Source organism: Seriola lalandi, unplaced genomic scaffold (genome assembly GCF_002814215.2).
Source record: "Seriola lalandi dorsalis isolate HSWRI2012SDOR001 ecotype SW California unplaced genomic scaffold, Sedor1 jcf7180002054687, whole genome shotgun sequence".
Classification (NCBI taxonomy): domain Eukaryota; kingdom Metazoa; phylum Chordata; class Actinopteri; order Carangiformes; family Carangidae; genus Seriola; species Seriola lalandi.
Genome location: NW_019525240.1, coordinates 4,672 through 14,901, shown reverse-complemented (window position 1 = coordinate 14,901; position 10,230 = coordinate 4,672). Strand labels below are relative to the sequence as shown.

The following is a 10,230-nucleotide window of genomic DNA, read 5'->3' as shown; positions in this document are numbered from 1 at the left end:
TCAGGGATGAAAAATGGTACAGGCAGACAGGTAGATGAGCTGAAGGCTGCGGTGTTGGTTCTGGGTCCGTAGCAGGGAGGCAGGTGCGACTGAGGACAAAGGATAAGCAGGGTGAGCACAGGGAATTACTGGAAAAAAAAAATCACTTGACGGTTAGCGCCGATAGGTACCACATAGGCGAAAAGTGGAAGATCTGCTGGGGTTCTTACACTGAGGTTGATGAAGGTGGATGAGATTCAGGTATGCCACACCACCCACGGCCAGATAGCCAGGCCATGCATCCCTGGGGAATGACAGACAGGGAGGAGGGAGAAACACACTAGGAGCAGGGGAACAGCAGATACAGGAGGAGAGACAGGAGGAGGGTGGAGTTCCTGTCGTCACGGCTGGGACTGTGACGCTTAGAAAATGACTTTTGTTTAAATGAAGCCATGAACATCATTGATGTAGCTTCTGGGCCTAAGATCAATAAAAGGAAATAAAAAAAAAAAAAAGGAAATTAAATTAAATATTTGGGGAAGTGGAAGGATAGAAATGATGCCCCTTTTGGCCTGTGTGCAGGGCCAATAACTATCTTGGGCATATATTTTGGTAATAAAGATGATATTGAAACTAATTGGGAGATAAGATCAGACAAAGTGTTAATGAAACTCAACATGTGAAAATTAAGAAGGCTGTCATTTACTGGTAAAGTTGTAGTTATAAAATTGTATATATGTTGTCAACATTGCTTCATGTGGCATATGTATTTCCTATGCCAGCATTAATTAGTTTGAAGTTACAAAAAGCATTGTTTGGTTTCATGTGGGGAGGCTATGAATACATTAAAAGAGAAATAACATATAGGAGGAAGAGACATGCCCAATTGCAGGATGAAGTTGAATGTGTTATTTTTTTCTAATGTTTGTAAAATAATGATGTCACCACCTGAGCATTAATGTCACCCTTTGATGAAATTCTGGTTCGATCCTTATTTGAAACCCTTAGCAGAGGTATGGGAAAATAGTTTTCCCAAAGCAGAGGTTATGCCAAGGTACTATAGAAGAATATTCAGTTGGTCAAAGAAATAAAAGGAGTGTTGGGACAGAAGTTTGATCCTCAGTCATAAAGAGTTGTACAAGGCATTGACTGTCAGGTTTAGTATTAGAGATGTAGTTCACTTTCCAACCGATGTGTGGAAAAGAACACAATATAAGCAGTCGGATAATAAATTTAAGGATTTATTTGGCTAGTGCTTCATAAGAGATTGGCAGTGAGGAACACCTTATTTAATCATGGCCTAACAAAAAAATAAGTTATGTCCAAGAGAGGGATGTTTGGGAATATGAACAGTAGAACATGTATTATTTGACTGTTTTTTGCAAAACACCTTTAGAAAGAATTGGGTCAAAGGTTTATCATTTTGAAAAACATGACATGGGCAAGGATTCAACATATGGACTTTGATTTGGAGAAGAAGAAAATGTATAGTCTTAGAGTTTGTGTCCATTGAGAAGGCCAAGTTGTGGTAACCTGTAGTGTGATAAATGGTGTCGCCCAGTGGACAGTGCTAGGCACTGCAAACAAAGGAATGAAGAGGAGATTTAAATCAGACAGAAACAAGTGGGATATTGAATCAATTAAAAGTAGATGGAAAATTATTTATGGAGATTTATACCATGAAATTTGTGAATGTGTTTTTTTTCATGTTTACATATTGATAAGATGGGACAATGTTTCATTGTGGCGACATAAAGTGAAACTATGACAATATATATTATTTATGGAAAATATGGGTAGAATTATAATATGGTTTTGTTACATGTTATGCAATGAAGGAAATATTAGATTTTTTAATTTGGTTTTGCTGATAATAAATTACATTATTCCAAAAAAAAAAAAAAAAATCTGTTATCAGTTTAATATCTGATATGTCCCCTATACAAAGACAACATATTAAAGTGATTTTTTTGAACTGGGAGCCAAAAAAGGGGCTTGCTCCGTTCGCTCCACGCATCGACCGAGCATTGCAGTGTCGTCAGGTGCGGTGCAACCTTCTCTCGCCTTGTGGAAAACCAACAATCACAGAGTTTCACATGACACTTTGTCATTGGCTCAAAGAAAGGGAGTCGGCTTGCCTGACAGTTTTTACACATTACAATTGTGTCTTCCTGTCTTTGAGAATATGTTTTTTGTTTTTTTGCTAGTACCATGCCCATCAACAACAGTTTGAATGGGTGAAGGGAGAATTAATGAGTCCACTGAGAATCCAAGTGTTGGATCTGGTAGGTGACGTGTTTGGTTATTAAGTATGATTTATTATTATTATGTCTAAAAATCATAAATTATTACCTAAGAAAATATTAATTATTATTAAAATTATTATTATTAATTAATAATATGGGGCACCACCTGGAGACCAGGAACAATAACCAAACCAGGTTGCAGTCTCACGACCTAAACAGTTAACTTAAGTAGCTGACCTCCTGGAGTCAACGACTACAAGTGACCATACAAGGTAAAGTTGGAGCTCTGACTCTCTCAATCAGCCACAGATCACAATAAACTAAATAATGTAAAATAAGGACTGAAAGACTTCTTTACTACAACAATGTTTATTTAATCTCCACAACAATCAACAAAATTAACCACAGTCTGGATTAATCACACTATTCTACCAATCATCCAACTAACTAAACAAATAGAAGATAACAGCAATACAGTAAATGCATTCAGATTGTGTGTGTGTGTGTGTGTGTGTGCGCGCGCGCGCGTTGGTGACAAGATGGCAGATGTGATCTGGAAGGTGACGTCACATGAGACCCAAGATGGCGTCCTGTGTGCCAAAATGGTGGACGCAGCTTGTCTTGGCTAGACAACAACAAGCAGCAGATCGTAACGCTCATTCAGCCAACAGTTTTTTTAGATTGCTTGAGCACGATTTGGAAAACAGCCCGGGTTTCAAAACACTACACACAATTAGCAAAACCATAATCTGAGGTATTCTACCCACTTAGGAGAATAGCTCAGATCCTTTGCAAAATTAAATACTCTTGTAAAAACTATACACTAATTTATAAAAACCATATGAAAATCACTCTTAATGAGGAAAAACAAAGATCTATGAAAATATGCAGAGGCAAGAACTACAAACAAAAAATCCCTCTTAACGAGGAAAAACAAGGGGCTATGAACTTTAGCTATGGCAAAATTTACAAACAAAAAATCACTCTTCTCGAGGTATAAACGGCTCACTTTGGCGACTACTGTGGCTGTGGACATGGACAAAAGGCTCGGGTGCAGGACGAGAACGAAGACACTGGCACAAGACAAGGGGAACACAGACTATTTAAACACATGGAGGGAAATATGGGACAGGTGGAAACACTTCAATCAGACTGAGACACATGAGGAAGGGCAAGTGACCTGAAACGAGAGGGGAATTACTTTTCAAAATAAAACAGGAAATAACAGGACAAAACAAACCCAGGACAAGACAACCTCACCACGGTGTGACAGTTATGGCATTCAGTATTATCCTTCTATCAAAACCAAAAAAGGAAAAAAAAAAAAACAACAATTACATGAACTATAAATTGAATTCATAATTGAAAAAGTGTTGCTCTTAATAAAAAAGTTTAAATTTTCATCTTTTTCCTATTTCCAGAGTTTATCTACAGACCATTTTGACCAAATTGGTCAATGGGGTGGACATCAGTTTGTGTCCGACCAGCAACCAAATAAATGTTTGTAGGAGCAACATTTTAAGATGCAGTCTGCAAGCATTTTAGTGTCTAAAATTATGTCTTGTGTCCACAATTGGAGAAATGCAGTAGTTCTGTTCACTTTTCATAGATTCAAGGCTGCACCACAAGAAATGACAACAAGAAATAAAAAACTGTTCTGCAGTACTTTGTGTCTTTTCATTTCTTCCAGCAACTTTACAGTTATTTGTAATGGGTATCTTGCTCAAGAAAAACACCATGTCTTGTTTTCATTCATGTAGTATCAAGTCTAGCACAAAGTAATAATCTGACATTATCCCAAATGATAAACATAAACTATAACAGTCACATTAAGCTGGTGCATTTTAGGATTCAAAAATAGAGGCATTTCAAATTATTTCAAATCTATTTCAAATTACAATGCAAACAACTTACATATATACATATTGCCTCAAAATGTCTAATTATTATTACAGACTTAATGCAGTGACAATTAATGAAGGATTCGAAGTGTGTTTCTTTTTCTGTCATGGATAATATACAATGGATCAGATTTTGTCCCTTGGCTTTGAATTTGACTAGCTCAGACTTGAGTTTGTAAAATACTGACACAATTGCAGTACAGCAAGCCTGATATTTTATCTTTAGATCAGAAATGTGTTGGACTGCATTTTGCACAGATGCCTGTTGTTGCTGAGTGAGGATGAGTTGAGGTGGTTCTACAGTTACAGCCGGGAACTCTTCGTCGTCAAGTGTGGGCAGTGCTTGAATTCCATGTTGAGTGAGGAGCATCAATGTTTTGGTCGCTGTAGGGATTTTCCCCAAAGACATTGTTGACAGCTGTGTTGTCTGTTGCAATGTTTTTGAGCATGCCCTCTCTCCAGAGTTGAGCTGGTGTGCGATTATTTTCTGTTTGCAACACATGGTGGTTCCAGGCCTGTCTAAAGTGCTCCAGCCTGTTTTGAATCTCAGGAAGAAAAACAATATGCAGTGAAAGTCTGTGGACATCACGCCAAAGAAATTCAATTCTCTGATTGTGTACTGATTCTCCTGTTATGAAAGTTCTGTGTTCAAGTCCTTGAATTAGATGCTTTCACCACCATGGTCAGATCTGACTCTCGAGGGTAGTCCATAGCGGCACGTTGCTTTCAAAAACTGAGAAAGCACCATTATGGCACGATTGTCTGTGCAGCAGTTGAGGAAGGCAATGAGACGGGGGTGTCCATCAATGGCACCATGAATCACATAGACCCATCTACAAAGGTTGGATAACAAATAAGAAAATTATTACTTGAAAATTATGAAAATATAGTATGGACAGTAGTCTGGAAACAATATAGCTATAGCTATATAGTTTTTAACTTGCAGTACTTCTTTTCAAAGTGGTGGTTAATCAAAAGTATGAAAATTCTGGTAATTAACCTTATAAGGCGCATGTTCTCATCAGTGTGCCACAAACTGTTAGGGTATGGTGCATGATAAACCCGTCTTCCAACTGTCTGGCTCCATCTCCTTGCAGCAGCAATAGGATTTATCCTCGTCAACATCTCACGCACCCCGGACCGTGTAACAATCACACCCTGTGCACGCAACAGGGCTCTCATCATCTGAAATAGATTTTTGAAAAGATAGAAATTACTATGATCCTCACAAAACAATGACACACAAATGAGAATTACTATACAAAAGATAAAGACCACCAATAACCTCATTCCCAGAATGAGGATATTGGCCCTGAAGTTGCCTCACATGCTGTTCCAGTTCGCCATCATCTATTGCTCACAATCTACTTCTCACAGGTACCCATCAACTTTGACCTCTTGTAAAGGAATGATGAGGAGCATCCCAGTATTTTAGCAGTCTTTTTAATTGTATGACCTTGCTTCAGCAGAAATTCAATATGTTCTCTGGTAAATCAATGGTTGGTCTGCCTCTCCTTCCTACAAAAAAGGGAAAAGAGAACAATAACTGTTTGCATGTGATTCTGCAGTTAAGCAGCAATGGACACATTTTTAAGGGACAGTTATTTATTCGTTATTTATCTACAGTATTTATGACCATACAAATTTGCATATTGTTAATGAATAATGTGAGCATGGTCCAATAAGCTAATGTGAGTGTCTATATTCTGCCCTTATGTATAATTAGAAAACCTTACAAAAATTAGAACATTTATGAAAGGGAAAGTAGAAAGAATGAATCGGTATCTTGATGGTTTTAGTTGATTACTTGCTTTTGTGACTGTAAGTTTGAAAGACACTAGGTGTCACTGCTACCACACAGGCTGCACAGATAGCCAGGCGTGTGATGGAGAGACTTGAAGAATTGCTAAAATATTTATTGCTGTGACCACAATTACTGATTGTTTAAATAAGCGAATGAATACATGAATGAAGACATTTTCAATTATTGCTAAGCACAGCAGTTCATTTGTGCCGGGATACTACAGTTTTGTTTTACAGCAAAGACCATACGGCTTTCGCATTACTGATCATATCTGGTCTAATAAAAGGCAACTGGGACATGTTTTTATTTTTCTTATGCATGTAACTTACATAGCCTATCTTCCAGTTAGGTAAATGAGAATTTTATCCAACACTGCGAATTAGCCGGTAGCCTACATTGTATTAGGCTAATTGGTAGGCTACTCTTTGAATAGAAACAATATCTGCAAAAGTTTAGAGAAAAATCTACATGCATGTAATGTATATGATATGATATGAATGCCGTGATAAACAGACTCACCTGAACTGATGCACCTGACAGAGAAACTTCGGTCTTCGTCTGCCTGGACATTAGCTGTAATTAGCATTCTCAGTTCGGCCAAACTGCTTCTCAGTTCAATGTTTGTGTCTGGAGACAGTAAATGTTCGATTCTCTCAAGATTTCTACCACAGTTTTCGATGGAAAAATGTTCGCTCTCTCCACAAATCCCGATTGAGGGCTCGTTCAATTTCGTGGCATTTTCTTGTGATTTTCTCGATTACCGCCAATGCCATGACTGCTTTCTTGCCTTGCACTGAGGGAAACGACATAATTCTGGATATCTGAAATGACGACGACTGGGAAACCTACTGGAGAAAGTGATGTCATTTTTACTAGTCCAGATATCTCAAAAGATAATAGGCTGATAAATGTCAAAATGGCTCACTTATTCGTTATGACTAGTAACAATTGGATTGAAGATATCTGAAATGGGAGTTTTTCCTAGTAAGAATTATATTGCAGATATCCAGAATGAACATTTTAGATATCCAAAATGTAATTGTGTAAATTGAAAGCCCAATACACATGAATGGCAAAAGTGACGTCATTTGTCCTAGGAAGAATGATGTTGTGGATATCTGAAATGACAATTGTGGATAGGAAGAATGTCATTGTGGATATCTGAAATGTTAATTTTGACTAGTCTAGCTAGAATCCAGTCTAGCTATTAAATGTTAAAACGGCCACTTATACTTTTTAAGGATTTAAAGATATCTTGGATTGAATTTTGACTAGGAGAAATAAAGCTTTAGATATCTTGAAATACAATTTCTACTAGTCAGAATGTGATTACAGATATCTCTAATTGCCATTGATATTATGGATATCTAGAATATAATTGTGGATAGTCAATGAACCCTTAATTATTATTATTTTGGGCCTTTATTGACAGTGCAGTAGAGAGAGACAGGAAATGGGGAGGCAGAGAGAGGGGGAATGACATGCAGCAAAGGGCTATCTGGTACATGGGGCGGATGCTAAACCAACTGACCTACTTGACGCCCCTTCTCAATGAACCCTTTTTATGTTAAAATGGCATCCTATCTACCCGTCAACAGATAGTCACAATACATTTTTGGATATATGCAATTGTTTTGTTTCTAGTCATAATTCTAATTGTAGATATCTGAAATTACATTTTTACTAGTCATAGTACGAATTGTGGATATCCATAATGACATTTTTACTAGTCTCAATGTATTTTTGGATATTCCCCCATTTTTGAATCACCGTCAGTTCCAATTATTTTTGAAGGAGGTGGGCACAGAACATAGAGATGTGCCATACCATACAGAAGTAAGGTGGCTGAGTAGGAGCGATTTTTTGAGCTTCAGGAAGTAATTACTCTTTTGTGCAAAGTAAAGGAAAACCCTTGTCAGATCCAAACTGGGTGTATTATTTTGCCAAGTTGTGTGACATAACAGAGCATCCCGCCCAACTGAATCAGAGGCTGCAGGGCCGCCAAGAAGTCATAACAGGGATGTACAATGCGATCACAGCTTTCCAGCTGAAATTGCACCTATGGAAGTCCCAACTTGAACAGGACAGTCTTGCCCACTTTTCTGTCTGTCAGAGCATCTCAACCTCAGTTGCTTGATTGGTTACCAAAGTGAACCAGTTGATTAATGAATTTGATCTGCGCTTCTCTGACTTTAAAGTACAGCACTTAACCTTTGCCATCTTTGCCAATCCGTTCACCACCGGCATCGACAGTGCACCACATCACCCTCAGATGGAGTTAATAGAACTCCAATGCAACAGTAGCCTGAGAGCAAAGTTCTGGGATGCTCCTCCTATATATATATACTATATATACAATATAATGAAATGTATTAAAATCTGGAATAGGTACAATGTAATATGTGTGCATTCTAATGGTTGCGCTTGAATTTTTTTTTTTGTGTGTTTGTTGTGATATGCAGAGATTTGTTGCACCATAGTTATACCCCTCTCAACTGCAACCAAAAAGTTAAACAAAGTTAATGTAATAAATATTGCAAAAAAAAAAGAACTTCATTATTCACTTGAAAATTTTTATCTTTGATGGATGAGTGATGATGAGGGTTTCTTAATCGCATATCATGTATAAGCATGTGTTTTTGTTACCAAACTAAGTTTTTAAATAAATTGTGCAATAGTTGTACACTTGAATATCTCCTTGCAAGTATTTTTCCCAGACTTCTACTTTCAGAGCTAGTTATTAAGTTATAACTAAAACCGGTTATAATCGAATGCAGAGGCAATTATGTAATATGACAAAGAGTAGATATATTAAGTCTTACAGTTACAACCGGCCCTTTGAGGGCAACCATAATACTGATGTGACCCGGGATGAAATTGAGTTTGACACCCCTGTTGTAGAGGAACAACGAGGAGCTAAACATTATGCATCAACCCAAGATTTATCATTAATACAAAATGTAAAATCTCTTCAGAGACCAACAAAAATTGCCACAGTTGACTGTATTTCAAGTCATCCAAGCAGGGTATTCGGTTAAGTTTTCAAACAGCAATAATCACGTCTCAGCATTATTTAACAAATAATCTCACGAGCATTCATGAATTTAAAATTGGTTTTATGAGATTTTAGAAAGGTTTCATTTTCACAGCAGAATGATGATGATCACTTGAAGGTCTGTAGCATGTCAGAGAATGTCACCGATCAAGCACCAGCATCACTTGTGGTGGTCTAACCACATTGACTGGTAATGTGTAATGGTCTAACTGTGATCAGAGTGTGGAAACAGTGGAAATATTGTGGAACAAAATAACACCAGTAAAAGTTAAATGTTGCAACAACCATGAGAACATGTTTATGCAATATGTGGCTACAAACCAACCACTACTACCACAGAATACATTTGTTTGTAGCCTTATTCTGATTGGTTGGCTCGTCTTTAGCCTAGCTGTATTCTAATTGATTAATTTGTAGTCATATTCTAATTGTTCTGTAGCCCTTTTCTGATTGGTTGGTTGGGTTGAAGCCATAACTTGATTGGTTTATTTGTAGCTGTATTCTAATTGGTTAAAGATTCCTGCAGAGGAATCTCCTCCTTGCTCGAGCTGCAGTAGAGGGAGTAAGTGCTTTGTGTGTTAGAAACATAACTATGTATATTGAACAGAACATTTATTTTCTTTTTTTTTTTTTTGAACATTATTTTTATTGAACTTTTACATTACAAAACAAAGGGTAAGGAAAACACAATACAGTAATGTATTAACATAATAATAAAGTTGCAGCATTAATTAAAATAAATATTGGAGTAGTAAGGATTTTGAAAACAAAACAAACAGACAAAAATAAGTAAATAAAAAAAAAATAAGAATTGAAAATTTCAATAAATAAATAAATAAATAAGAGTGGTGCAGTACAGATTTATTGAGTCATGTTTCTAGGAAATTAATCCAAGCTTTCCATTTCTGTAGGAATCTCTGTTGGTTACCTCTTACATTATATGTGATCTTTTCTAATGGCATACAGTGGTTAAGTTCATTTACCCAGTGAGAGTGATTAGGGGAATCTTCAGCTATCCACTTGGACAGAATGCATTTTTTTGCTGCCGTCATGGCCAGTCCAAAGAAGTCAGCTAAGTGTTTCGAACTAAACCGGAGAGTGGAGTAGTCACCGAGGAGCACTATAAGAGGTGATAAGCTAAGTTCCATCTTTAGGACTTTCTTAAGTGTATGTTCTATATCCTTCCACCACTGTTCTAACTGTGGGCACGTCCAAAACATGTGTAGGAGATTCCCTATCTCAGTT

General features: G+C 37.1%; 1 non-coding gene and 2 pseudogenes across 1 annotated transcript; 1 reads left to right on the top strand and 2 right to left on the bottom strand.

Moving 5' to 3' along the window:
* On the bottom strand, nucleotides 1-5,507 carry LOC147818151 (uncharacterized; annotated as a pseudogene).
* On the top strand, nucleotides 1,857-2,037 carry LOC111667267 (U2 spliceosomal RNA; annotated as a pseudogene).
* A 3,389-nt stretch (nucleotides 5,508-8,896) lies between the features above and the next one.
* LOC147818150 (U4 spliceosomal RNA) lies at nucleotides 8,897-9,034 on the bottom strand. The gene has a single exon (XR_015438267.1). It is a non-coding gene; the product is annotated as a U4 spliceosomal RNA (small nuclear RNA).
* Between the last annotated feature and the right edge of the window lie 1,196 nt (nucleotides 9,035-10,230).